The sequence below is a fragment of the Corvus kubaryi genome, unplaced genomic scaffold, assembly GCF_017639235.1.
Source record: "Corvus kubaryi isolate FWS band 111438036 unplaced genomic scaffold, C.kubaryi_AGA036_p1.0 133, whole genome shotgun sequence".
Taxonomy (NCBI): Eukaryota; Metazoa; Chordata; class Aves; order Passeriformes; family Corvidae; genus Corvus; species Corvus kubaryi.
In genome coordinates this window covers 18603970-18631941 of record NW_024580667.1, presented here as the reverse complement: position 1 = coordinate 18631941, position 27972 = coordinate 18603970, and the positions used below count along the sequence as shown (strand labels likewise).

At 36.9% G+C, this 27972-nt stretch overlaps 1 protein-coding gene across 2 annotated transcripts in view; it reads right to left on the bottom strand.

Moving 5' to 3' along the window:
• The window catches only part of NLGN4X (neuroligin 4 X-linked), a 174796-nt gene that overhangs the window by 122374 nt on the left and 24450 nt on the right, over window positions 1–27972 (bottom strand). For both annotated transcript variants that reach the window (XM_042038328.1, XM_042038336.1), the window contains exon 2: window positions 21507–21590. The gene's annotated coding sequence lies outside the window, so the exon portion shown is untranslated. The remainder of the gene's footprint in view (window positions 1–21506; window positions 21591–27972) is intronic.

Here is a 27972-nt window from a genome sequence, read left to right as displayed (position 1 = left end):
TAGGACTTGCAATTTGAGTGCCATTTCTGAAGGACAAATCATTAACAGCTGTAATTTTCATGCCCCAAGGGCACCACCAGGGCCATCAGTCCCTATCTGAGTTATGCTGTAGGAAGCCCTATGCCCAGTTCCATGCCCAGCCTGGATCTTGGCCTCACTGAGTCCCCAGATAGACCTTGGACCTGACTCCTCACCCTGCCTGGCCTGATGATTATTGGATGGTGGCAGGGTCCTGCCCCTGTTCTCAACCCACCCTCAATGGGAGGCCTTAGGAGTTCAGAGCCTTGCCCTGACAGCTCTGCAGTGTCCACAGCTCCTGAGTCATCCTCCCCCATGGGCAGCCCCACTTCAGCTGCTCCCTGGCACTCAGAGTAGTCAGCCAGCTACGAGTCACCCAAAATTCCTCCTCAAGCGTCACTTTCTCTTCTGATTTCTGCTACCATCTTTAACAATGGAAGTCAGCAGCAGGTGATTGATTTTGAGTAGTATTCCTCTTGCTCTGTCCCATGCTGACTTCAGCACACTTTACTGATCATGCAGCACAAATCAGATTTTCCAGTCATATCCTACTGAAGATTTAATCTGTGCTTAGGGAGGAGCAACAGATCTTATTCCCTTGACACCCACACTGCAGAAGTTTGTAATGGCATTCTAAGAAATGTGGAATACAGCACTAAGAAAATGGACAAGGTGGGAGGAAACACAGTGATCCAGATGATGAATGATAGATAGAGAAAAAATTTTTCTGGGCAAACAGCAAGTGAAAAAAGAGGACACAAAACAAGAAAAGAAAATGGGAATGACAAACAAACAAGAGTAAACACATAACCAGCAGGGAGAGAACCAAAAATGACAACAGGAAGGAAAGTGGAAATCCTCAACTGATACAGCAGAGATAATATACAACTATAAAAAAAGTGACATATTAAATAGTGTGGCTTTTTTGGCCACTTGGGCACAAGGTGGCTCATATCCAGCCAGCTTTGAAACAGCACCCCCAAGTCCCTTTCAGCTGAGCAGCTCTCAAGATGCTGTTACCCAAGCCTGGAGCATTGCATGGGGTTTTTGCAACCCAGCTGCAGGACCTCTGCCTTGGCCTTATCAATCCTCATGTAACTGGCCTCAGTCAATCCAGCCTGTTGAGTTCCTTTTGCAGAGCCTTCCTACTCTCCAGCAGATCAATACTCCCATCCAATTTAGCATCTTCTGTGAACTTACTGAGGATGCACGCAATCCCCTCATCCAAATCATCAATAGAGACATTAAACTGGACTGGCCTCAGTACTGACCCCTAGGGAACATCACTGGTAACCAGCTGCCAACTGGATTTAACAGCATTCAACAGCACTCTCTGGGCCTGACTATCCTGCCAGTTTTTCACCCAATGAAGACTGCACCCATCCAAGCCCTACACAGCCAGTTTCCCCAGGAGATGCTGTGGGAGACGGTATCAAATGCATTACTGAAATCTGGATAAACAAAATCCACAGTCTTTCCCTCATCCACCAGCTAGGTTACTTTAAAATAGAAAGAGATCGAGTTAGTCAAACAGGATCTGTCTTTTGTAAACCCATTTTTATAAATCACTTAGCATGTGATGGCACTCAGGACGATCTGCCCCATGACATTCCCCAGTATCAAGTACCAGTATCAAGGTCAGGCTGACAGGCTTGTAGTTCCCTGGGTCTTCCTTCTGACCCTTCTTGTGGATGGTCATTGCATGTGCTAATTTTCAGTCAACCTGACCTTCTCCAGTTAACCAGGACTACTGGTGAGTGGTTTAAAGTGGCTTGATAAGCTTGTTCACCAGCTTTCTCAGGTGCATCCCATCTGAGCCCACAGACTTGTGGGTGTCTAATTGGCTATGGGTCAATAAGTATCAGGTCACTAACCATTTCTTTGTGGGGGCTTCACTTAGCTTTCCATACTTCTCCAATTTCCAGCTCTGGGAGCTGTGCATCCTGGGGATAAGTGGTTTTGGTATTATACTGAGGCAAAGAACACAGACTGAGGCAAGAAAAGCAAAAAAAATCTTGTTTAGGGTGGGATTCCGGCCCATTTAGGCAGAAAATATCACACATTTCAGTTTATTGACATTACTAGAGGAATTACTATTTTCCTAAGGTTAGTTTCACATATAAAATGTATGCACACTCATACACAGAAAAAGACACACAAAATAATTTTCAGTAATAACATCGAGAGGCAAGGAAGAAGGCATGCTACCTATTTGTGAACTATGAGGGCTATGCTATGATGTTAGATACATAATTGAAAAGGTTGGAAGGTGTAAATAGAGTCACAGATTTCAGTTAGAGGTTAATCTTAAATAGAAAATTGTAAACATTCTAGAAAGGTTTTTAGATATATCAAAACTAGTTTGATGTTATATGTATACAGTTATTTAATATGCTTTTACATACTGAGTCTACAGGAAGACATGTACTTGTCATGCCTTTATTTATTATCACTAATAGTGTTGTACTTTTTCCATTTTTTTTTTTTTTAGTGCTTCTAATATTACAAAAATGCATACAAACTTCCTTGCAAAAAATTTCTAGTTGGAAGTATCACTCACTCAAACAATCGAAAACAATCAATCCAAATCAAAATATTCAGTTTAAAATGACAACTTCTGGCAGCACAACACACAAAGAGAAGTCAAGGAGGATCTGAAATGATATATGTTCATACATGATTTCGTTATTGGCAGAGGAGCGTAATTTGAGGCTAATGAGACGTTTATGGCCTTTGAAGAAAATGCAGGTTGAAGTTAACATGGATTTGTATCTAGAAATACCACTTGCACTTGTTTATAAATCTGTGCCCCAAGCCACACTTAGAGATGCTTAAATAGTCTATGAATCAGGCCTTCGGGCTAAACTGATGGTTTCCAGGATCTGCAGTTACCACTTTTCAACCTGAGGAGAAGATTGTCAGTAGCTCTACACTTATTCTGTAGCTGCTAGGGGTATAGAAGACATGGTTTAGAAGTTCTCTTTTTTCCAGCATAGAGTAGAAAACTAAAGTGATTTCAAGTTTTTTTGACCTGCTTGTCCAGGTCATGGACAGTTACAAGAAAACTGAACAGAAATATAAATTATATGAACACAGGAAACTGAAGACTGCACAGATGTACCAGGATTTCTCAGGCTTTATCTAAAACAACTGGTGCACAACAGTATGACTCAGCTTTCAGTCGCTGACCACCTTTACTCTTTGGCCCTTCCTTCTACTCATATTCCCAAGGGATTTTTTGGGCACATTCGTAAGTCTAACATCAGTAGGGAGTCAGGGTTAAAGACTCACATCCCTTTCATTAGACATACACTCTGAAAGCATACAGTCAGCTTGATTAGCTGAAATGTAAGAGCAACCAGCTAGTCAGTAGAAAAAAAATGACAAATGATGTAATCAATAAAATTTCAGATTCTCCTCATACTGATATTTTGCTAAGTATTTAATGCATTTCACAGAATATGGGGATTCAAAAAATACTACATTTACCAAGAACATGAACTGTGTTTTGTCTTCATTCCATTCTCTTTGTCCCCTTGAAATAAGTAATTTTGAAATTATTAAGGAAAGAGGATATATGGTTGCTTGCTTTTTGGGTTTTCTTTGTTGTTTTGGCTTGTGTCTCTGTGTGTGTTTGTCTGGTTGATTGTTTTTAAACAAAAGCAATTAAAACATTATCATATTATAACATACATAAAGCTCTATAATAAACTAATGTTGTGGTATGATACTGTAAATAAGAGCTACCCAAGACACAGACGTTTTTGAACAGGCCTGCAGTACTAATTTTAGCAATATGTCCATATGATTTGAAATATTAGCAGAAAACTAATCACACAGTTGTCTTCCATAAAAGCTCTTCCCGAAGCTGGTTTCAATGCACATCTACCTCATAACCCTCTTAATAGTTACTGTATTCAAATGTTTGTTCAATAACAAAAAAGCAGTTTTTTCCAAATATCGGTAAATGCATACTGGGTTTGTCTACTATCTTTCAAATTTAAAAAAAAAAAAAAAAGAAAAGCAGTTATAACTTCTTTAGAGATTTTTTTTTTCTGAGCTTCTAGAACTTTCTTGATACACTGAAATGAGCTAATCTTCATTCTTCCTTATGCTACGTAAAGTTATTCAGACATATTAGACAAAATCATAGTGAACAACACAGAGGAGCACCAATCATGTCCACTTTCTGGACTGGATTACTTAGAAAATTGGTGGGAAGTTTATTTACCAAAACTGGCCAATCATAAGATATTTTTGAATCTCAGAACTGTAACTAAAGCAATGTCTCGCTTTAAATTGACATGCAGCTAAGTCTTACGAGAAATTCTTTTTCATAATACAACATATATGTGTATTTTTTTGTATTTTTGTAAGCGTTTTCCCAATTGGAATAAATTATTTATTATTAAATTATTCCTAAAAATACACACTAACACACAAAACACCCTCAAAACAAAATGAAACAAAACAAAACAAAAAATCTAGACTTCTAATAATCTTAACTGTAGACAACCAGATCTAAGCATGTTTTTTCTCAAACATTGCAAGTATTGCTACAGGAAAGATGATCAAAGGAGAGATGGGGCAGTGCTGTCCTGAGCCAGCTTCCTGCTCTACCTTGAGACTTCTGCTCAGTTCCCCCCATCCCAACTCACTTCCTGGGGAAGAGCTGGCTGTGCAGCAGTGAACAAAACATGCAAAGAGTCTAATTTACATAAGAGGCATGCAGATTGGGCCCCCTCTCACTTTCTCCTCTCTTTCTTCCTCTTTACCTGGTTGTTGCAGTTAAGAAGACAACTATACCATAAAGCAGAAGAGCTCCCTGATACGTAGTCCAGTGTCTTTGTTCAGCCTGATGAGAACTTACAACAAACATCATGCCCTGTACTGGTGGGTCATGACACTAATTTAGCATTATAAACTTCACTAGGGATGAGTATCTGAATAATGTGTCACAGGATCACGTATTTATTTATATTTATTTTTATTTGCAGAAAAAAATTCCTTCAAAAGTTAAACAGAGAAGAAAGTGATACAAATTTAAGAACTATGATGTACCCTTGCTTAAAGTGAAAATAAATGCCAGATATACAAACATCACTGTGGACCTTGAAGTTGGTCTTAGTTGTATGATTAAAAGTAACTGAAGACAAAGATAGATAATTTACTCTTTTTTTTTTTTAATATGGAAATACAGACTGAAAAGGAACAAAAATTACATACAAACATTAAATTACGCAGGCTTGGGTGTTGTTTTTAAAGAACATGCTGCATTCACCCTTCTATGAATTTCTCCAAGTGAGAGAAATAGATAGGCCTAAATAGGCTTGGACAGTTTCAGTAGATCCCTCAGGTTAGAAACTACAATAATCATTCACTTTTCAGAAAACCGGCACACATTTCTTTCATATCATTGCTTCTTGCCCAGAGCTACCACTCTTATTCTGAATTTCTAAATCTGATACACTACCAAAAAGAACAATGGGATTATAAGAAAAAGCTGTGTGGTCCCTGCAATGTTTTTGAAAACTGCAATTCTCTCAATAATTCAAACAATTTGAAAAGCAAGCAGGGGGAAAGAAAACATGTGACTATCACTCCCTTTCAAGAAAAAACAAAGAAATTCACCTCAGCATTTTCTAAAAATCAGCTGTTTTGATCTAATTATAAGAGGAGGTTATTGAACAATCACAGATACGGTTTCCCTTACTTTTTCCTGTATTTAAAATTATAAAAAAACAGTATGGCCAGAAGGACCCAAGACTAACCGGGAATGCTCAGATAAGACAGTTGCACTTATCTCACTGACTTTTTGAACGGTAATTTCAACTGCTATTACATGTAAGTAGAGAAGAATTTCAGTGGTTAGACAATTTTCATGATACTTGCTGCTTTTTGAGATAAATTGATGAAGATTGCAAATAAATATGAGGTGTCAGTATTAGGAGGGAAAAACACGGCATAAACTGCTTACAAACATAAGCCTGAAATAACTAATAATCCCAAAATTACAGGTCTGTTCCATTCAGCTCAAATCATGATTTGAATTTAAGTTTCCCATCAACATTTGAACACTGAAGCCATTCAATTGTGGTCTAATTGCAGCTGCAAAGTCTTAAGAAAATACTACATTTCTAGTACATATCTTAGGGAAATGTACAAAAAATGGCATCAGTACAGTCTAGCACAACTGATGGCATAATTTCCAGCTTTTACTTCTGATATAACCTTGTAAAAGAAATGTAACACACTCTGGGTCTCTGTTTCTTTTATGCACCTCTGTTTGCTTAAATTCAGATATGATACTACAAAAATAAAAAGATTATGATCTGAAACAGAATGTTCAGCCCTGAGTTTCTGTAAGACAAAAGCTCCTGTAGAGTAAAATCTCTTATGCCCAGAGCAAACCACTAATTTATGGATATAAAAAAAATTAAAACATGCACACAAAAATCAGTATTTTATACATTAGGCTTACAGAATAGGCCTTCATAAGTTGAATAAACCCTCAAAAAAAAAAAAAAATCAAAGTTCATTACCTGCTACCACTGTAAGACCTTAAAAAAAAAAACATTTGTAACATGGAATGAGTCTTAACACCTCTCCAGTAAGAAAGGTCAAATGACTGAAGAGAAAAATTCTTAAGGGGGTCTATCAGGTTTTGTCTAAATATTATACAAAGACACTCACAGGTCTCAGTCCTCTGTTTCTTGTCTTCACCATTGAACTTAAGTGCATGCCCTTGTCAATGATGAAAGAAACTAAAACTCTAGTCTGAACCAACTGAGAAACTGTCTAAGGGACTGATTGATATGCAATTTGATCTCTTGAGGCTATTTAATGATTAGAATTTGATATCTCCCTCTTGGCATTCCAGTCTCAGAAGAAGAGACATTAAAAATGTTACAATAACCAGAAACAGGGTAGGAAAAGCAATTTAAATCAGCTGGGCATGTGAACATATGCAAAAGCACAGACACACACACACACACACATTAATATATATGGCCAAAAAAAGTTGCTGCTTTATTATACAAATTCTTAGAACTGAATTACACAGGAGACAGGCAGGACATTTTCATTGCCTTACCTGGTTCAGTTACCAGGTGGTGATACTGCCTGCATTCATATGATAATGTCACAATTATGCATTCATTCTGGGAATGGGAAAGTTGAGTGGCTACCCTCATTAACATGAAGAAATCTAAACCCACACCTCCCTCTTTCAAGTTACAAACATTAGCTTTCACATAAGGCCGGGATAGCTGTGAGGACTCTGTGAAGCATTCTCAATCCTGAACCACAAGGCTTGATTCTGAGATTCTCACCCTTGGACTTTGAGAAAACTCTAATGTTGCATTCCCATAAAGTACAAACTTCCTTGGACAGGTATTCTCACTTTCAAGCAAGCCTCAAGCAGTTTGTAGGAGAATTATTTCATAAAATAAAAATTGTGACTGGAGATTATCGTTACTATGCTTTTACATCATCAAATTTTATCAATTAGATCTTTCCCTTAGGTTTTCTTTCTTTGCTTGAAAGAGGACAACTTCAGTAGCATAAGGAAGAGTGTCCTCCAGCTTCTGTTCCTCTATGACTCTCCTCCTAACTTAGTGGGCTTTCACCTGATGAATTCTGTCTTGGACCACTTATATTTAAGAGGTGAGAGAACATGTCTCAGCAAGATAAGTATCCACAAAATGTGAAAAATGGGATCACCAGAATCACTCTAGATCAGTGTTGCTAGATCAACAAAGCTGGTGAAGGGGCTGGAGCACAGATCTTACAAAGAGTGGCTGAGGGACCTGGGGTCATTTACACTGGAGAAAAGAAAACTTAGGGGTAGTCCTTATTGGTCTCTTCAAATACCTGAAAGGAGGCTCTAGCAAGGTGGGGGGCAGTCTTTTCTTCCAAATAACAAGCAATAGGACAAGTGGAAATGGCCTCAAGTTGGAGTGGGGGAGGTTTAGGTTAAATATTAGGAAAAATTTTTTTCACCAGGAGGGTTGCTAAGGAGTGGAACAGGCTGCCCACAGAAGTGAAGGAAGCACCATCCCTGGAGGCATTTGAAAGGCAGGTGGAGGTGGTACTTAGGGACATGGTTTAGTGGTGGGTGTGGCAGTGCTGAATCTTAGAAGCCTTTTCCAACCAAAACGATTCTATTGTTCTATGACCTTAGACAACATTAGTGAGACCATTCCTGTGCTGCCTGCTGCCTTCCCCTCTTCCCAGCAAACACAGTTTAAAAGTTTGCCTAGAAGAGAATCTGTGGCATATCCTCTGCTTACTGTCCTGTCTATGCTGAATTCAATAATGAAGGATGAAATTCTTGATTTTCTAGCTGACATAAGTACTGGGAGCTGTGAATTATATCACATACTTTATATGTGAATTATATCACATTTAGTGGACCACTAAAAGTTAAGCATAATATTACCATACAGAAGTCCACTATGGATCCATATCTTAGGCTGTTTTTCCCAGTAAGCATTCAGGGCCTAAGCAGTAAACTAGACAGGGCTAGAGCATGGACTCCAACATTGTCCTGCCCCAGTATTCATACCTCCCAGCCAATGCACAGGAATAAGCAGGGAGTAGGATAGGCCAGAGGTATTCCTCAACAGACAGATAGGTTTTTTTCTTTTCAGTATGAAAGATTTTCACTATAGACATGCAAGCTCTGCTGTGTCACGTGGCCTCAGAGGCAGAGAACAGGACCTGGATTATTTTATTTACTAAGAGATATAACCTCATGGGCAGAACCAGAGATATCTTTCCTCACCACTGATGGATGCCTGAACCCCAAGTTTGACTGTGCCTACTTTTATGTAATGTACAGTTTTTGCTTAAATATAGAAAATTAAGGGGAAAAATAGAGGTTATGTTCCCCCAGAAAATTAATGATATATGACTGTCATCTCACATCAGAGGTATTGACAAACCTGTAATATGAAAAGATGTACAAAACAACAACAACAAAAGTGAGATTTATTTCCAAAACAACAATGAAAGCCTGGAAAATATTAAGCAAAATCCAACAGCAACATGTAGAAATCTAAGAAACAGACTTCTGAAATTTCACCACCTTGGAAATGCAAATTCTAAAATTGTTACAAAAACTAGCAAGAAGATAAGCTACAAAGAATAATTCCATATAGTCACAAGCTTGAAAAATGTCTTCATGCCAGTTACTTGAGTTTTGTGTAGATTTTTTAAATCACTATTATTTTCTATTGGTTGCCAAAACATGCCACAACATGCCAAAAAAAGCAGGAAAGCTAAGCTTGGAAAAGATATAAAATTTTTTTCAGGTAGTTTTCTGTTCAGTTAAAAAGGTCCTACCTTTCAGATCCCACACTCCCAAATGATAAAAATCCAATCATCTTTCATGGTCTTTTAACAATTCCAAGAGAAATCTCAGAATAATAAATAAATGCTTTTCTCTTAGGTTAAAAAAAAAAAAAAATTCTCAAAATTATCTGCATGACAACCCCTATCATTCTACTACATGGGAAACTTCAAAGCCATCTCACATGTAGTTAATTATATTTTCTTGTATCAAAGGGTTTTCAGAAATCTAATGCAACATATTGTATTTGCTTTGTAATGTGCAGAGCTGTATCTGAGTCAGAAATGGAAGCCAACAAAAACCACAGAAGTTGTCGTTTCTCCTCCTGCTCATCCTTCCACTCCCATTATTGGAATATTTCCATCTTTGCCTAGCCCAATGAATAAGGTACCTTCTCTACCTTGGAAACACATACTAAAGCTCATGTTCATCTCCCAAACTCTATATGAGAAAGTCAGATATTCTGTCTATACCAGAAGCATATAGTTCAGGCAGCAATTCTTCCTACTGTAACATAGGTATTTGACATTAAATATGAGTTGAAGTCAACCACTATGAAAACATCCTGAAGATTATGTTTAAAAAGCCCAAGTGATTAGCCTAGATTAGACAGGTAACTGTCCTAACTGAGCTGTAGCAAGATGATTCTTTCTTTCATCTCTTACCAATATATATAGAATTAACTTTATAAGCACAGAGTTAAGAAATTAGTAACTTCACTCTTTGTTTCAAACATGAACAAAGTCCTCATGACTAAAATCAGGAAGATCTTATTCAGCTGTGAATTTCTTAGCAGTTTTTGTCTGTTCTATCATTAATCGTGCTGATAGTTTATCAAAGATGATGTAGCATCCATTGGTAGGAAATTCAGTATGCAGAGTTAAAACTAAAATTCAGATATTTTCTCACCTAACGTCCAAGTAATTTTATTTTCTGGGGCTGTTTTTATTATTATTGCCATTAATATTGTTATTCCCATAGCCATCTTCAAGTTATTTTAAAGACTGCTGCAATGCATCTTCCCTGGTGTACCATCTTCACCTAATACTAGCCTTTACTAACATAGAACTGATAGGTTTGTGGAAAAACAGTATTATGTTAGAAACATTTGGGTTATTTATTTTTAAAAAACATGTTTCCCGTGATTTGTTGGTTGCAATGAGTACCATTTATGAATGACTTTCTGACAAGACCCATACAATAATATTATTATCATACTATTTAGCACACCTCCCTGCTTTCACAAGACTGCAAAACTATATGGGCATTTTAAAAAATGAGGAGAAATATTTTTTAACAATATGATTCCATGACAAAACGTTATGCCTTGGTACCTTTTCAAGACCCGTCTAACTCTTGTTTTTCCCTGCCTGAAAATGTCGTCTTATAAAAGTACCTATATTTTTCCTCTTTTGCACATAGCCTTCTCAGTTCTTTTCTAATTCTCAAATCTTTCTTGTAGACTGCACACTGCTAGCATATTCCTTTCTCCAAATCATAATTCTTTCCTGTGACTCTTTTCTTCTCCCTGGTCATTTGTTTTTAGCTTCTTTTGTATACAGGAAAAGTAATATGCCCATCAAATCAATCAATGTAAAATTGATTTTTAATTTGTGGAAGGAATTTATTTCATTTATTTTGTAAAGGGTTTCTTGTTTTCTTTATTTATTTGGTTTTGGATTGGGTTTTTTTTTCCTTTTTTTCTTGTATCATATCCATATGGGATGATATTGCAGAAAAAAACCCAGAAAACAATTTGCAGCTGCCAGGTTGACTAGGAAGGACTGATCGATTTTTTCCTGCCCTCGGTCAACAGATTTAGGTCAGGATTGAGAAAAAATATACCTTGTCACATGGCAGGAGTTACAGCTTCCTGTGTGCTTCTATTATATCATCTTAAGAAATCTCACCAATAAAACATAATACCAACCAAAAATATCTGCCACAAACTAATGCAGTCAATTAATAGAACAGATGGAGGTCAGGGCAGACAATTAAATCCCATTGACAGAGAAGATTATTCTACCTCATATTGGAGATATATCAGTAATTCCTGTGTGATCTGACTTACACTTTATTCTTCAAAATAATTCCTTCCATAATGCCTTCTTTGGCATGAGAGAAAAAAATCCATCATCTAAAGGTCTTGTTTGTAGCTGTATATAATTATTTATTTTTAAATAGTGGGATAGTGCACACATGTTTTTTCAGCAGTATTCTTACTGATTCTCAGAACAAGCAAATCAAATCTCCTTTTTGCCTTTGTTTAGACAGCTGCTCCTAGAAGTCTGCCCCTCAAAAGGATGATACAGCTATCACCTTGGCAAGGTTCTAACTACTTTTTTTGGAATTTAATATTGTCTTCTATAGGTATTGAAGATAACCGTCAAGGAATCCTGATTCATTATTTCTCTGGCCCTAAATTTCATCGTAATTGCACAATTATCTTTCCTAAAGTCTTACATCAAGATGGTTGTATTTCTGGACATGGGAGCTACACTGCCAATCATACAAACTGTAAGTGTCGTTCCCATATTCTGGCAATATCAATCACATATTTTGTGTTTCAAACAGAAAAGAAACTGAGTTTTGGGGTTTTTTTGTATTCTGATTTTGATGATTTCCAGCATAGAGATTTCAAATGATAAACCATAAACAGCTATAGGGAAAAACTGTTCAACTAAGGAATGAAATTAAGTTCCCCGTGAGATATTTTTTCACAGAAATAAAACTTTGCATCAAATGACTTTCAATTTGTTTTTAAATAAAGGTCAACACAAGTTTTGATGACTCTTTAACACCTTTTTTTTAAGTTATCCTCATAGCATACTGTGGTAATATTTAAAATGCAACAAGCTCAGACAAAGTTGTACTAATACTATACTAATATTTCAAAGCACTGATAATCCATATTCCAAAAGACAATGAAGATGCCAAGAGAATGACCCATTAGTGTAATTGCTGTGATTGCTCTGTCCCAGCTTCAGTTTTCATTGATGAAATTCTAATACATCCATTTTCTTTGTCAAGCCCATCTATTGAAACTCCTGCTTTCTTAATTAATAAACTTAGATTGCTTAATTTCTGCACTAGCCTAAAGCTTTGTCTTTCAGATGTTTAATGAATTCTGCTCTCAAATTAATATACATTTTATGCTGAATATATCAGATCTGAATTTCTTGTACCTTTATATAGCTTATTACCTCACTGTTTATACATTTTAGTTTTGACAGCTTCTAATGAAAACAGATTCTACTCCTGCCATTGTTTGAACTTTGTATTGTAGCCTCACACCATTCCACTCAATGAGTCGTATTTCACTAATACTTTATAAAAAATATTAAACAAAAACTACTTCAGTAGTCTTTAAAATATTTACTTCTGTTTCATTTGGTCAAATAAAGTCTATTTCTTTTAACTTTCTTCCTTTAAACATTTATTAACAACAGAAACACTAAGTGTCTAATTATTCATCACCTAACTTTTCAAGTGACTCAGCATCATTATTTATTTTTTCCACCCTTTTGATACTTCCATATAATGAAAGTGAAAGGGTCATACTGTTATTTTAAATTCACTGAAAGAAAAATTGAATTGCTCTTAAATGAAAATCACAGGAGAACATATTGTTTGAAGTTGGAATGGGCCTCTGGAGTTCATCTGGTCCAGCCCTTCTGCTCGAGGAGGGATACCTGCAGCCTGTTTTGGTAACATTGTTTAATTAAGAATAGACTGCGTCTCAGTGTACCAGCCAGATTGCTCATTATTCAGAGCTAGTTTTCAAGGATTTGCATCTCATCTTAATGAATCAAATTCATGACATATGCCTACCCATAAGAGTAGTCACAATGATATTATACAGAATAGGAAATATCACCTACGTACCTTTAAAGCAGAGCAAAAAGCCTCAAACAATAGAAGCAACACAGTTTTTCAGTATAATTAACTCCACTGACTGCAAACTACATTAGAATTAAATGTGTGACTTAGTTCCAGATAGAAGAGTTTTGTTTCCACCATGGAGAGACAAACTACAATTTTAATAGATATTTGGTTGCAGGTTATTAATTTCTTACACCAAAAAAAAAATGCAGCTTTTTAAGATTATAACTAGGCACCAAATTTTGTCAGTTACTTCCTGAAGTCATATTGAAAGATAAAAATTTAAGCTGGTTTTTCTAACATTCTGTGAATAGTTGTGTAAGCTTTAAATCCACGCTCATGCTGTGAGCGCAGAAGAGCGAATTTCCATCACTATTAATACAGCTGCAACCAGGTGAAAAAGAGAATAGTACTACTTCATACATTTTCAGAAGAAACAGAGCCTATAATGAAAACTGACAGAATCTGATTTTACTTAACCTGAGTTGTTTCACCTGCACTCAGATATTCTGAGCTTTTTTTAAAGTTGTGGATAATAATATTACCATATTTGTGTTGTGTTCCCTGTCTTTGGCTTTTTTCTTGGAAAAGAAAAATGGAATGCAGAGCAGTATATATGAAAGAAAATGTGGGGGGGTTGTTGATGATAAACCTGGTAGAAAGAGTGGTTTAGATACTTTCAGCTTCCGTATTTAAGATCCAATAGAAAACACGGGGGGTGTGTGTGTGTGTATATATATATATATTGCACAACATCAACAGAAAATAAAAACAAAATAATGCTCTAAAAAAATGCTGTACAATACCAACTATCTGAGTCTAAATTGGCATGCAATTAAAGCTAAATGTATTTTGTATTCATATATACAAACAAACATATTTACCTTCAGAATCAAATAGTGATTTTCAATTCTAAGTAATTTCTACAAGCAGTTTGGCTTCCTGCTGGCAAAAGCATTTTATTTTTTTCTTTCAAAAAAGAAAGAAATATGCCATCATCTTCCCTAGTCACTCAACAGCTGTATCAATTTGTTTTCAGGGCAGTGATTAGCATAATTGTGGTGGATTACTTGCATTTGGCACAGAATGGAAGTAATTCAGTATTTTAGCAGATATGACATAAAATGTATGGGATATCCAGGCCCTCTGGAGTGGTGCTGGAAGTTTTTTTCCTAAAACTGTACTGAAAGCCTATTTATAAAACCCAAATCTGTCTGAAAAAATAAAAAACCTCAATTCTTCTGATGTGCTGTTTGACAAACAACCTTGTACTATGGCTAGGGCACACAACCATGAAATCAACTGCAAATAGCTACATTGAGGGCATTTCTCACAGGGGTTTTAGTGTGATATAATTGCTTTAAAAATCATAAAAAAAACCCAGAATATGATTCCATCATTACTGATTTTCTACTTTATCTCCACATTCCAGTTCCGATGCTGAGGTGCATACAGCGCTACATCTAGTGCTATATGAGTGTTAAAATTGATCAGTCATGTATACTCTCAGCTATTTACCTTAATACTCTTGCATGTTTTATAAACATGCATAGATAATCACTGTATGATACTATACAGAAATATGATAAAATTATAAAATGGTTTTGGTTGCAAGAGACCTTTAAGACTATCTAGTTCCAACCTCCCTGCCATAAGCAGGGATGCCACCCACTAGACCAGGTTGCTCAAAACCACCCAATCTGTCTTTGAGCACTTCCAGGGATGGGACATCCTCAATTTCTCTGGGCAACCTGTTCCTGTGTCTCGCCACCCTTAAAGTAAAGAACTTCTTCCTTACAGCCCCTCTAAATCTATGCTACTTCAGTTTAAAGCCATTCCCCTTTGCTTCCTGTCACTACAGGCCCTGAAAAAAAGTATCTCTCCACATTTCTTGTCAGCCCTTTTTTATATACTGAAAGGCTCCAGTAAGACCTCATAAGAGTCTTCTTCAGGCTGAGCAACTCCAACTGTCTCAGTCTGTCTTCACAAGCAAGGTGTTCCAGTCCTCTGATCATCTTTGTGGCCATCCTTTGGACCCGCTCTTACATGTCCACATCTTTCTAGTGTTGAAGACTCCAGAACTGGACAGAGCATTCCAAGGTGGAGTTTCACCAGAGCAGAATAAAGGGGCAGAATCACCTCCATCGACCTGTTGGCCACTTCTTTTGATGCAACCCGGAGTACAGTTGGCTTAGGGCTGCAAGCACACGTTGCTGACTCATTAACAATTTCTCATCCACCAGTACCTCCAAGTCCTTCTTTGCAAGGCTACTTTTAATCCATTCACCATCCAGCCCATACTGATAATGGATCTGGAAGTGCCATGACACAGGTGCAGGACCTTATACTGGTCTTGTTGAACTTCGTTAAGTTTTCATGGACGCATTTCTGCAGCCTGTTGAGGGTACCCCTGGATGGCATTTCTTCCTTCAAGTGAATCAGTTGCACCACTCATCCACAGACTCGCTGAGGTGCATTTAATCCTATTGTCTATGTTACTGATGAAGATATTTAATAGCATTGTCCCAGTATGACCTTTGAGAGACATCATTCATTACTGGTTTCCACCAGTAATCAATGTACCCCTTGGTTTCCAAACCTAGATTACAACCTGTATAAAAAGCATTGCATGATATGGTCATCCTCTGTTATAGAAGCTGGAGCTGATGATCCCAGAAATCATCTTCTGTCAGTTGTTTCTAAAAGAAACTTGAGCTTCAGGGTGCAGAGCTCAAATTAAGTCATGGGGATACTAGAAGGACACAAGATTTTGCCATTACACAGAGCTATTCCTTTTATATGAAAACTGAGGGAGATAACTGCTGTACAGCAGGTAAAGGGATATTTGTTAAGAGATATAGATGGTCGTCCCTTCTTGTCAGCTACTGAGTTGTCCAAACAAAACAAACTGTGGTCTTGTGGTTAAAAATGCAGATTCAGTGTGTTCTGAACCTTGACAGGAAGAGGACAACTGCTTGCCTGTAATTCATTTACACTGGAAACTTGTGCTCAAAAGCTTTACTGTTCTTAGAAAAAAACCCAACACTGAGTTATTATGTACTTTCTTAAGAGTTAAGAGTTCCCTGTAGAAACAGATATAACAGATACAACATCACTCACTACCTGTTATTCAGTACAGTAGATTTAAATTATGAGTTACGGTGATAAAACATTTTCAAGTTTAAACACTGAGATAGTAAAATTTGCACTCCACTTCTTTGAATTGAACATGACTGAACTTTAAATGAGCTGTCTGTGCAAAAGAGTGTGATTATTTTTATTTCACTTTTACTTATTACTCATGATGTTATGATTCAGTGAACTCCCATTATCCATGAAGTCTGTATAATGTTGAAATAACACAACTTTAGCCATTCTCTATTATTGTTGTACAATACTTTGTGTAATGTTATGTTCAAATTAATTTTCTACAAAATCAATTATATTTCTGGAAGCATTACTTAGATAAGAACAGTGTATGAGTCTTAAAGATTCAAGACAATCATGACTCATACTTTTATAAAATTGTTTAACTATCTTCCCAAAGCTTTTAATAAAGCCAATGAACTTAGGTAGAAGTTTTAAAATTACTTAATTACATTGCCACCTGAAAGTAAATTTAATGACCTGAAAAGTTTTTGTGTTTGCTATTTCATATCTGAGTAATACTTGAAAATGTATTCCATTCTCATTTGGGTTCTTCAGATATTCACATATTGGTGGAGGTCATCAGAGTTTACCTACTTCTAGGTACTTTAGGTCAGTCATACCAAAATACATAACTAAATATTGGAATAAAAAATTAATGGATACATCGCTTTGAATTCAAATGGAAGCAAGGAATTATTTATATTCATTAGAGAATCTGAATATTTTGATTCCACTACTCACAGTAGGTCTCTACCTTTAATGGAAAACACACCCTAATATCAGTGATGTACTGGACTTGCTAAGATTAGGCTTACCAGTAACATCTCACAGCAAAGCAGATGATGCAACTTAATTTATTTTTTCTAGATCAACTGAGACACACTGGATTTATGATTTCAGAATACTCTCCCTGGAAACAAATTTGTAGATGCATAGAGAGCTTTGGAACATCCTACAACCAAATCTAGACAAACTCTAATTAAAGCCTGGTTAAATTTCCAAACAGTAGGTGTTAAATTCAATTCACACTACTGGAATTTCTTGAAGAAGATACAGTTTCCAATTTGGAAACTTACTGAAATGCTGAGCATCAGCCTCAATTAATTGACATGACCAGACCATCAGTCTGGGTTCAGTTGATAACTTCATTAGTTGCTCCTGCTTATCAGTTATGTTTCAGTCTGGAAAACACACCTTCTATCTTTATAAAAGGAAAGAATTTTAAACTGGGTTCTTTGCTTCCTTCCTTCCTTGTGTTTCAAAATTAAGAATTGGTAGGAAGAATGAACACTATAATGTCAGCAGGGCCTATGTATCATAGTACAGGTCTTAGGAGCCTACATAACTGATAGATTTCCATACTAAAATTGTGCAAATATTTCACCAAGACAGATAAAATGTGGGGAGCATTTTTTTCCACCTACGAGTATAAAATCAGTGAGAGCCTAAAAAGAAAACTGGAGGAGTTGAAGATGTTGCTTAACCAGAAGTTGGACTGCTCAGCTGAGTACACTTTCACAGACAGCCTTAAATCCTGACAAGAGGAAGGCAAAGATTCTTATCTGAATCCCAAGAGCTGAAAAGTAAGCTGAGGAGAGCTGAAAGCTCTAAGAATGAGAATATATTGTGCCGTGATTTTCCTCAGAGAACAAAGAGTTGATCTGTTTCCTAAAACTCCCAAGACTAAAACTGGAACAATTTATTCCTGCTTTCTAATATAAAGGCTTTATTTTTTCTTCACATTTGTTACCATAAATGATACAAGACAGAAGGTTTGATCAGAATCTGAGAACATGATCAAGAATCTGACAGTATGTGGCTATATCAAAGAAAAGACACAGCACTTCACAGACTACCACAGGGCTCCATCTGCACATTCAGCTGTCAGGCTGGGATTCTAGGATGAAATTCCACCATTTAAACTCGCTTTACACTTCTGATGTAAGATCAAAATCTGAGGACAAGGCACGGGCCATTTGTTTGCTTCAATTTTTGCTACTATATTGTGCATTTCCAGAAAATACATTTCATGTACTCCAAACATAAACTGATGTTTTCTGTTCTTGAGAAAGATCATGGGTTTATCATGTTGAAGAATTTTATCTGGAATTACGGATGAGAAAGATAGCAAGTAAGCAGTTAAAATGTTCAAGATTTAGGGATTTCTTTCTGTATTTCTCTTAACTAAAAGAGTACAATATAGCCAAAGTCATAGTCAAAATCTGTCCAAGTTACTGTCCCTAGTTATTTTTTAAATTTTTTTGTTCTTCTGTTCATAAATGGATCCCTATTGTCTTCTGAAGATACAACTTTAAGGTTAGTTTGGCTTGAATTATACATTTTCATGAAGGCTTTCAGATCCATTTCTATTTGTCTCCTGAAATATTCTCAATACAAACCTTTTCTAGACAAAAAAGGAAATTAACAAATATTTCTGTAATTCTGTTGTATATTTTGGAGTACCTCAGGGCTGGCAGTTGAACACAAATATTTGTGGCTACTTCAGAAAATTAGCAAACAGAGAAGCAGAAATAAATTTTATCCTGATTTATAACTCCATTTTCTAATCTCTTTTTCTTTGGTTGCTTTTTTTAATGTATAGTCCAATTATCACCTCACATGAACAAGGAAATTTTCAAAAGGCACAGCTGGCTTCTGATGTTCACTAACTTGCAGAGTGAGTTAAAAGCCAGACATCAATAGGCTCCATCTCACTTTTTTGTTTTAATGTTGTTTGCTTCCTTTTCTTCTCCTTCTCTCTGACTTTCCTGCTGTGCGTTATGAAGAACAAACAAAATGCTGAGAAAACAGAGGAAACTAAAATCACACTATCCCTCAGTTTCCCCTTCAGAACCCTCTCCCCAGCGTCTTGTGGTCTATCTCAGTGGACTGTGATTATCTTGAGATGAGACTTTCCCTTCTTGAAACATGACTGTGGCTTATTCTAGTGCCAGACAAGGTAAATGTACCACAATTTTTTAATCCCAAAGGAATTGTTATTATTTCAACTCTGACTTTAGCTTTATATGAGCCTTGTATTCTTTATATCACTTGCTTTTCTCATTCCTGAAAAAAAAGTCATGAGTTGTCTGAAGTAGAGTAAGTGAATTCTATGTATGTCATTCATGCATATTGTATTACTCACTATATAACCCTTAAGAATTCAGATATTATCACAATCAGTGTGGATGCTAAACTATTAAACAGGCCACTGTTCATGAAGTATTTTTTGTTCAATTGCATGTAAATTGCTACAAATTGGAATAAACATGGTTCAGTGATGCAAATCACAGGAATTTTCAAAGCTGTTATTTTCTTTGTCTGAATTTTACATTTCACATAATGGTACCCTCTATTCTCATAACTAGCCTGTCACACTTTGAATTATTGCTTATTCACAACTTTCTCATCACATCAGATATATTATTATTCCTTCTCCTTGAATTTAGGTCCCAGTGTCAACAGAAAATTGAAACATTGTTGTACTACAACTAGTGTAATGATTACAGAAAAAGTCACATCTGCTTTGAAGTTCATGGATAATATAAAGTGAAAAGGAAGAATGTGCACCAGAGAAACTTTTCTGGTCTCTTTTATATCTCATTCCCTTCTCACTAATCAATGTGTCAGGCACAGTATGGAAGAATGGTAATTAGATTAAGGTGTTTTATAAATAGAATATATTCTATGCATAGATTTCTAAATAAAACCCTTGGCACGTATTTCCTATTGATATAAGAATGTTTACATATCTGTGTACATGTATATACACATACATATAACTACATGCATTACCTGTGTGCATGCTATACATTAAAATATGTTCTCTCATATTTTGCTAAAAACTGAGAAGAAAAAATAGATCCTTATTGCTATAGCGGGGATTACTGTAACACGCATATATCAAACCAGGAGTCCCGTGGAAAAGAAATATATATGGACCGATTCTGGGTAGATGTTTCAGAGTTGTTTATTTCTCCAGCTGCATGGCCGGGGCTCTGCCGAGGAACTCTCACAGTCACAGGACCCAAGGGTCCTTCTGCCCGCGCAGGGAACACAAACCAACCAATGGGGAACGAGGCTGAGCAGGGGCAGGGAAACCCCGTGTCTCCCCTCAGGGCCCCTCTCCCAGGGCTACATGGCAGGGGGAGGAGACCCCAACACTTACGGTAACAATATGGAAACAGCAACCAAGCCTCTTTTTTAGTACAGCCCCACAAGAACTCTGGAACCCAACCTTGTAATGAAAACTGAAGACTGTCAGCTCTATCTGGTACAGTGTGGCCAGGAACCCCCAAACTTTACTAAGTAGCAGTGTCACAATAGCCAGGTTTAATCTCATGTCTTTTAACTACAAACTGATTGGCATCATTCAATACTTATAGAATGGAAAAATAATAACAATTCATGCTTATCATAAGTAAGCACATAAACAGCGCTAACGCTTACAATGAACTGTATTCCCTGTCTCATTGAATGAACACACGGTAAACAAACCTTTCAACTGGATGTATATATGTCCTGGGTTGCAGTGTATTCTATTACCATCCTCATGAGCTGTTGAAACCAGGTGGAGCAGTGTTTCCTTGCCTCCTCCCTCCGGACTATCTTCTGTTAATGAGCCCAATCAACGCCTTGCTTAATGACTCATCATCCCATTGTGACATGCTCCACCCAGAGGGAGGAACCAAGCATTCCATCCTGGATATAATCTGAGATTCCGAACACCACAGACACCCTTTCCACTGGATTCCCAGAGAACAGGAGCTACACAGCCACCACTGGACCTTCCAAGGAAAAGCAGACCCTTCTACAGGATCACCACTTCAGGAGGACTGCAGCCACCATTTCATCGGACTGCTACCACCACCCTGACTAGCAGGCTGTATCTTGACCCTGTCAGTTTGAACCAGTGTTTTCTGCCTTTTTTTTTAAATTTCCCTTTTAAATTGTTATTCTGACTTGGTGCCTCCCACTGGATTGTTTTCAAACTAGTACAATATATTGCAAAGATATTTCAAACACAGCAACAGAGACTTGCCATCTTTCTTTTACATATTTTTATGAAAAAAGGAATTGCTATGAACATACTTTTAGTACTTACCACTGTGTTGTATTTTTGAGAAGGCTTCAGCATTCCCCCATAGGAGGCAGCATGATGTCATTTTAGTTACAGCAGGAATTTTTCCTGTTAGGAAAAAATATATAGTGTTCTTCAGTAAATGAAGAAAAGAAATGCATGGTTATGAGTCACAAATGGTGAATAGGTTACTTAATAAATAAATAAATCACCTGTAATGCTGTTTTTCAAGATTCCAAAAAGAGAGAAGTCACAATATTAATTACCACACAATAAATACATTAAGCATAGTGTATTCATTTCTGTCATAAAAATTGCTAGCAATATTTTTTTCTTTGCAGATTGATCACTGCTACGAAGACAGAATTGTCTTTAAACCTGTATACCACAAAAGTATACATTTTTGAGAAGCTGCTAAGGCAAATAAATAATTTGAAATTAAAGAAACAGAAGAAAGCATGACCAAACACTTTGGTTTTAAATGTTTCTGTAAACATATATTATGCATAACCAAATATAAAATTTGAATAGTCAAATATATTAAAATATATTCAATTTAATTTAAATAATCAATTTTTAAGCCATTTTACTGTTGTTTATTCTTTCCTATGTGTAATTCAAAACTATAGTTTATACTTCAAATGACATTTTAATGGATAGACTATTTCTGAAGAAGCTATCCATTTTAGATAGACTATTTAGATAAATACTGGTATTTATCAACAGTCTGTTCTGTCAAGAGTATCTTGAGACACTGTGATTTAAAACTCAAACCTTAATAGTGTTAAGAAAGGTATTTCAGGTAATTTTAATAGTTTTCAAGACTTTAATACCTTAATTACTTCTCTTCCCTCCAAAGCCAGCAGATTTTATGGGAAATATGCACTCTACTTTTCTCTGCATCACTCTTAAAGGCACTTCTTTCTTATCATTTATTCTTATTTTAATTAAGTTGCTCAGCACACAGATTGTAGATTCTGCAATTTGAATCACAGTGAATACTTCCTCATGAATGGTTTGACTCTCTACAGCCAAACCATTCCCTGTAAGTGCAATTCATTGTAACAGCTGCAAACACAGGCCTCAGTTCTGTGTAAACACAGTGATTATCTTTATAGGCTGGAAATAAGTACCAGTGGATGTCTATGTGAATATACATCTGAAAAGGAGAAATTCTGAAATATGAAGAAAAGCAGAATTCCTTATGAATAAGGAATGTGTGAAACATCCTAGCTAAACTGTCAAAGTGTCCATCTGGACACTTGCTGCAGGGGAAGCCTGGCAACAGTGCGGCTTTTCATATACACCCATTGAGGAATCAGATGTTGAAGTTTAGGACAATCTTTATTCCAAGCTATGGTAATGTCTTAAATCTATCCACATGACAGTGGCACTTTTACTGGAGATTTCACTGCTCACATAGACTTTGACAGTCATTCCAATTCTCCAAAAGCAGTATGTGATTAAACCTAGGGTATAAGAAATAAGGAAGGATTTGAGGAATGGCTGTGAATGGCAGCGAAAATAAGCTAAAGCTAACACAGCTTCACTTCTCAGTTATTTTAAACCTGTGTTTCTTTATTTCAACATCCTTTATAGCTTAATTACTGCTACAGGAAGAGAAAAGAGAAGAGAGTTCAGCTTTACTGGTAAACACAGGGACTGCATTTACTGTCTCTCCTTGATACCAAAATAGTCTCCAACTTTAAAGGATAAATATGAATTAAGAAAGTACTATTTGTGAACTAGGTTTTCCAAGTTTACCTCTGTACCTATGTGTTTATCCTTTTCACCTTCATATTACCTTACACTGTCTTCTAGTTGTCCTTGGCAGACTGAATTTGATTGTAGATGACTAGGTTATAATTTAAACTTTATATATTTTAGTAAACCACAATGTCCATTTACAGATCATGTTTAGACTTTATCTCTGCAATAGTCAATTGCTTTCAAAAGAGCAACAGTAAATACTGTACTTCCTTTCTATTGGGAAGCATGGGCACACATTAAAAGAATAGCAGTTCAGTCCTAAGACAATATAGGCATTGTCTACACACGTTTTTCTTTTTTATAGAGCTATTTTGTCTTCATATCTGTGACAACTGATTTCCTCATAACCACAAAATTTTAATAAAAATATTATGGGAATCTGGCAGTCCCTCTAAGCATATTTTTTCTGAAATTTTTTAACAGGTTTGCTCACCATCTCACAGATGCATTTGTAACTTAAATCTGATGGTGCTATAATGGCCCTAGTTTTAATGTTACCCAATTTAAACTTACTTACTTGAGTAGTTTCTCAGAATTACCACAACTGTCTCTGATTTTATAGGTGATACAACAAGAACCCATTAATACCAACATTCTGTCATTGCGTACAGTTATCTCAGTCTACTTGAGAAATAAAATCTCTGTCTCATAAAAAATACCATTTTGTTTTGAACATGATGACCCACTCTCTCCAGCCATCCCCAAAACCCCTGAGAGCTCCTGGAAATACCTAGATATAAGCTAAAACCATTTGTTCATTCTTTGATGCTCAAATTTATTCAACACAATCACTGGACTATTGTAATTAACTTCTGTTTGAGTAGATAGGTTCATGAAGTCTAAGAAAGTGCACTCTTCTGCATTTAATCTTAACATCTTTAAATCTGTAACCTTTACAGTGTTTATACACTTTTCCCTTTCAATTCATTTTCATACCAAGTTCTTTCTTTTGAAAATTTTCACAATAAGCTCTCCCCGCTGTTAAACTGAAAGATTTCATATGTAGTGACAGCAATTGTATTTCACAGCAATTAAATTATTGAATCTTTTTAACTATCAACAGAAAATCAGTAATGAAACAATGGGTCATAGAATATGCTGAGCTGGAAGGGACTCATCAAGATCATCAAATCCAACTCCTGGTCCTGTGCAGGACACCCCAAGAATCACACCATGTGCCTAAGAGCATGGGTAAATGCATGCAGGCAGTTCTGTGATATTCCCTCAGTACCAATAGTCCAGAAGCCAGAATATCAAATAAGCAGATGTTGCTATTCCAACTCCTTATTGCCTGGACAGTTTGGGAGGAAGGTGCCATTCAGAAGAGGAAAGCTAGTTAGAGGTAGATCTCACAGCAGGAAATAGACACAGACCAGCTAGAGGAGTATCAGAGATATGCAAATGAAATTATTTTTTCCCCTAATTAAAGTATATGAAAGCAAAATAACTAAATCTGACCATAGGCTTCCTTTGTATTTTAGTGGGGGGGAAAAAGACATCCTGAAATGTAGAAGACTTATTAATCTTCATGAGTCAAAGGGTGTGGGCTTCAAATTAGAAAATGAACAACCCACTCTGCACATATAACAGCTGAGGTAATGTTGATTTTGAGATATCTAAGAAATGAGTGGTGGTATCTTAATTTCTTTACTTGAACCAAATATAATTAATTATCAAATAATGCAAAGGCAGTGAAATGTAACTTCTCCTTTGCTGAATAGGCAGTAACTCTCTCTTTGCCTAAAGGAAGGAAATTCTTCCAGAAGAAACCTCCCATTTTGCAGACCCATTTTGGAACTTCAATCGAAAGCAGCACACCAGAAGACAGGAAGCCTCTCATCCACACACTCCCTCTCAATGTACTTATTCTGAGTTACAGTCCTTGTCTTCAAGCAGATCAGAAAGAGATGTGAATCCTGTGTTTCTTCTTTCTCTTCCATATACATTCCTCATGATTCTCTGCTCATCTATTTCTGTTTTAAGTAGTTGAACCTCTGAACCTTTCTGTACCTCTAGTTTTGATTTCTGCCTGTCCCATAAGGATGCCCTTGTGGCAGCAATAGTCAGAGAAAGCAGGGAAAAAAGACTGACACTACTCTGAAGCCAGAGATGAGGGACTGTATCCTCAGCCACAAATAACTAAAATATCCTACAAAACAGGTGGGTGGCTTCAGAGAGAAACTACAAGAAAACAAAAGATTAGGATTGTATGAATCTTGGCAAGGTCTAAGGGCAGGAAAAAGTGTAGCAGAGACCAAAGATGAACAGAGGAAGTAGGCAGAACAGCCTAACACAAACAATAAACAGAGACTGCTCTTCAGAGAAAATGGGCTGCTACCAAAGATACAGCAGCAGCAAAGAAGCAGTAACACAGGAATGGAAAGGCTGAGGCTATCTCCACAGGACGCAGATGGAGAGGAGAAATGAAGCTGTGTGTGTAAGGCATGATGGCATCTAGGAACAAGTGATATGAATTTGCAGTGATGCTTACTTTTTCCATAAAGTACTAACATTTCTTGGGAAGTCTTGCCTTCAAAATTATTTGGATATGAATTTTTGCTAAACCAACTGGCAAAACACAGGTTACTTTCTCACATGGGCCACATCAGAAACATCCTGAACCACCTATCAAAAAAAAGATATCATGAGTGATATAGCATATAAAAAAGATTAAAAACTCTTCCTCATCAGGAGAATAAATGAAGGTAAATATTTGAATAGAATACACATTTCATTACAAAACAAAGGATGAAAGGATGACAATATTGGTGCAATGAGGTTCCAAACAAACCTAATAATTAATACTACAGGTCAAAACCTGAAAATTTGCAGAAAAAACATAGGCCATGCTGAGGGGGAAAAAAGACAAACCAAACCTAAAAACAACTAAAAAAAACCCCAACAACAAAACAAACCCAAAATACAACAACCAGGCTGGAAACAAAGACATTAGACTCACTTTGAATCAAAACAAAACAAATCTTCTGAAGAATTTGCAAACTGCTATGAGAAGTCATGTGGAATTAAACTCATGAAGCCTAAGCCGAAAACAGCAACACAAACCAGAGAAATGCTGAAGATGCAGAAGAGAGTAATTTGCTGTGTTAAGAAATTCTGAATGGCAAATGGAACGATAAATCCTCTTAGGGAAACTCCAGGCCAGAAAGTAACAATGCCAAAAAAAGCATGTAGAACAAGACATAGAAAAAAATGGAGAACATAGGAAATGCTAAGTCTAAGGTCAAAGAGAAGGGGAGAGTGCCAGGCACATGTTAAAAGAAAAGGCTGAATCTCAAGCCACGGATAAAAGAAAGGCCAAGCCTGAGATTAAGGAGGAGGAGGAAAAGGAGGACGAGACACAGCTAAAGGAGAAAGACAGCAGAAAGCAGAGAGGAAAAGAACAATCTGAATTTAAAAAAAAAGACTAAGGACAAAACCGAAGCCAAAGAAAAAAAAAATCCAAAGAGAGCTTCAAGACCATGCTGAGACATATTGAAATTAAAGATCAGATGGAACAGCAAGAGTTCCACATAATAGCCCTCAAACTTGTCAAGGTACAGCATTCAGAGACTGTAGATAGGGAATAAGATTAATAGAAGACAGAATAATCCAGCCAGTGGCATGGAGTTCAGATCATCTTTTGGTCCCCACTTCCAAGTATCTAGTTAAGTTTCCTTGGGACTTTTAATATTATTTTTGTATCTGGAACTAACAGCAAGAAATGTATGAAAAGGCACTTAAACAGCTATTACAGCAAGGCTCTTGCTATGCTCAAGGTAATGTTAATTATCTCTGTCACTTTGAAGTTATTACTAGTAAAGCAATTACCTTTGATGAAATTATATATGCCTCTCTATGTATGAGCAAACTCTGATGAACATATCTGCCTTTCTCCCTTATGATTTTTTTTAAGAGCCTAGGTGATTCAGGAAAAAATTCTCCAAAAATCTGCACAGACAGAAAGACTGGAATAACTAAAAATTCATTCTATAAAAACTCATACATGAAGGCCCTCTTATAAGTGGAAAAGTTTTTTATCTTTCCATAGATGATGTGTCAGATACTATCATTGCTGGTTAAACCACTGAGCTGGTTTTCACACACCCCATAAAAATGCAGTGTAAGGTAAGGGAAAATGCAATCCCAGCTATCAAACTGAAATCAGTGCATCAAAATCTGTCTGCACTTACGGAATTGCCTATCTAGCTGCATAAATTTCCATTCCTATACTACTGAAACACGTTTCCGATGGATAGAACATGCATAGGGAGGCTATTCCAGTTCAGTGTTGATGAAAGTTGCCAAGGATACAAAGCAGAGGGCCCGACTGACAGCAACAGAGGTTCTGAGACTTCCTTCTCCTGGAAACTGAGCTCTTACTCATTTTCACCTCCATGGTGTTTCCCAGTTCTCCTGAATGAAACCAAAATGTCAGACATTTCACAGAATGTGACCCATCTATACTGCATCTCCAGAACGAACATTTTCAGAAAGCCTTTCAACGTAGCACGTCGCTGAGGACATCACCAGTCCTGACTCGCCCGGGGCCCAGGACCGCCCGTCAGCCGCAGCCCGGCTGTGCCACGGAAGGGCCGGTCCCCGGCTCCCCACAGCCCTGCCCGGCCCTGCCACGGCCCTGCCGAGCCGGGCACAGCTCCCCACAGCCCTGCCCGGCCCTGCCCGGCCCTGCCACGGCCCCGCTGAGCCGGGCACAGCTCCC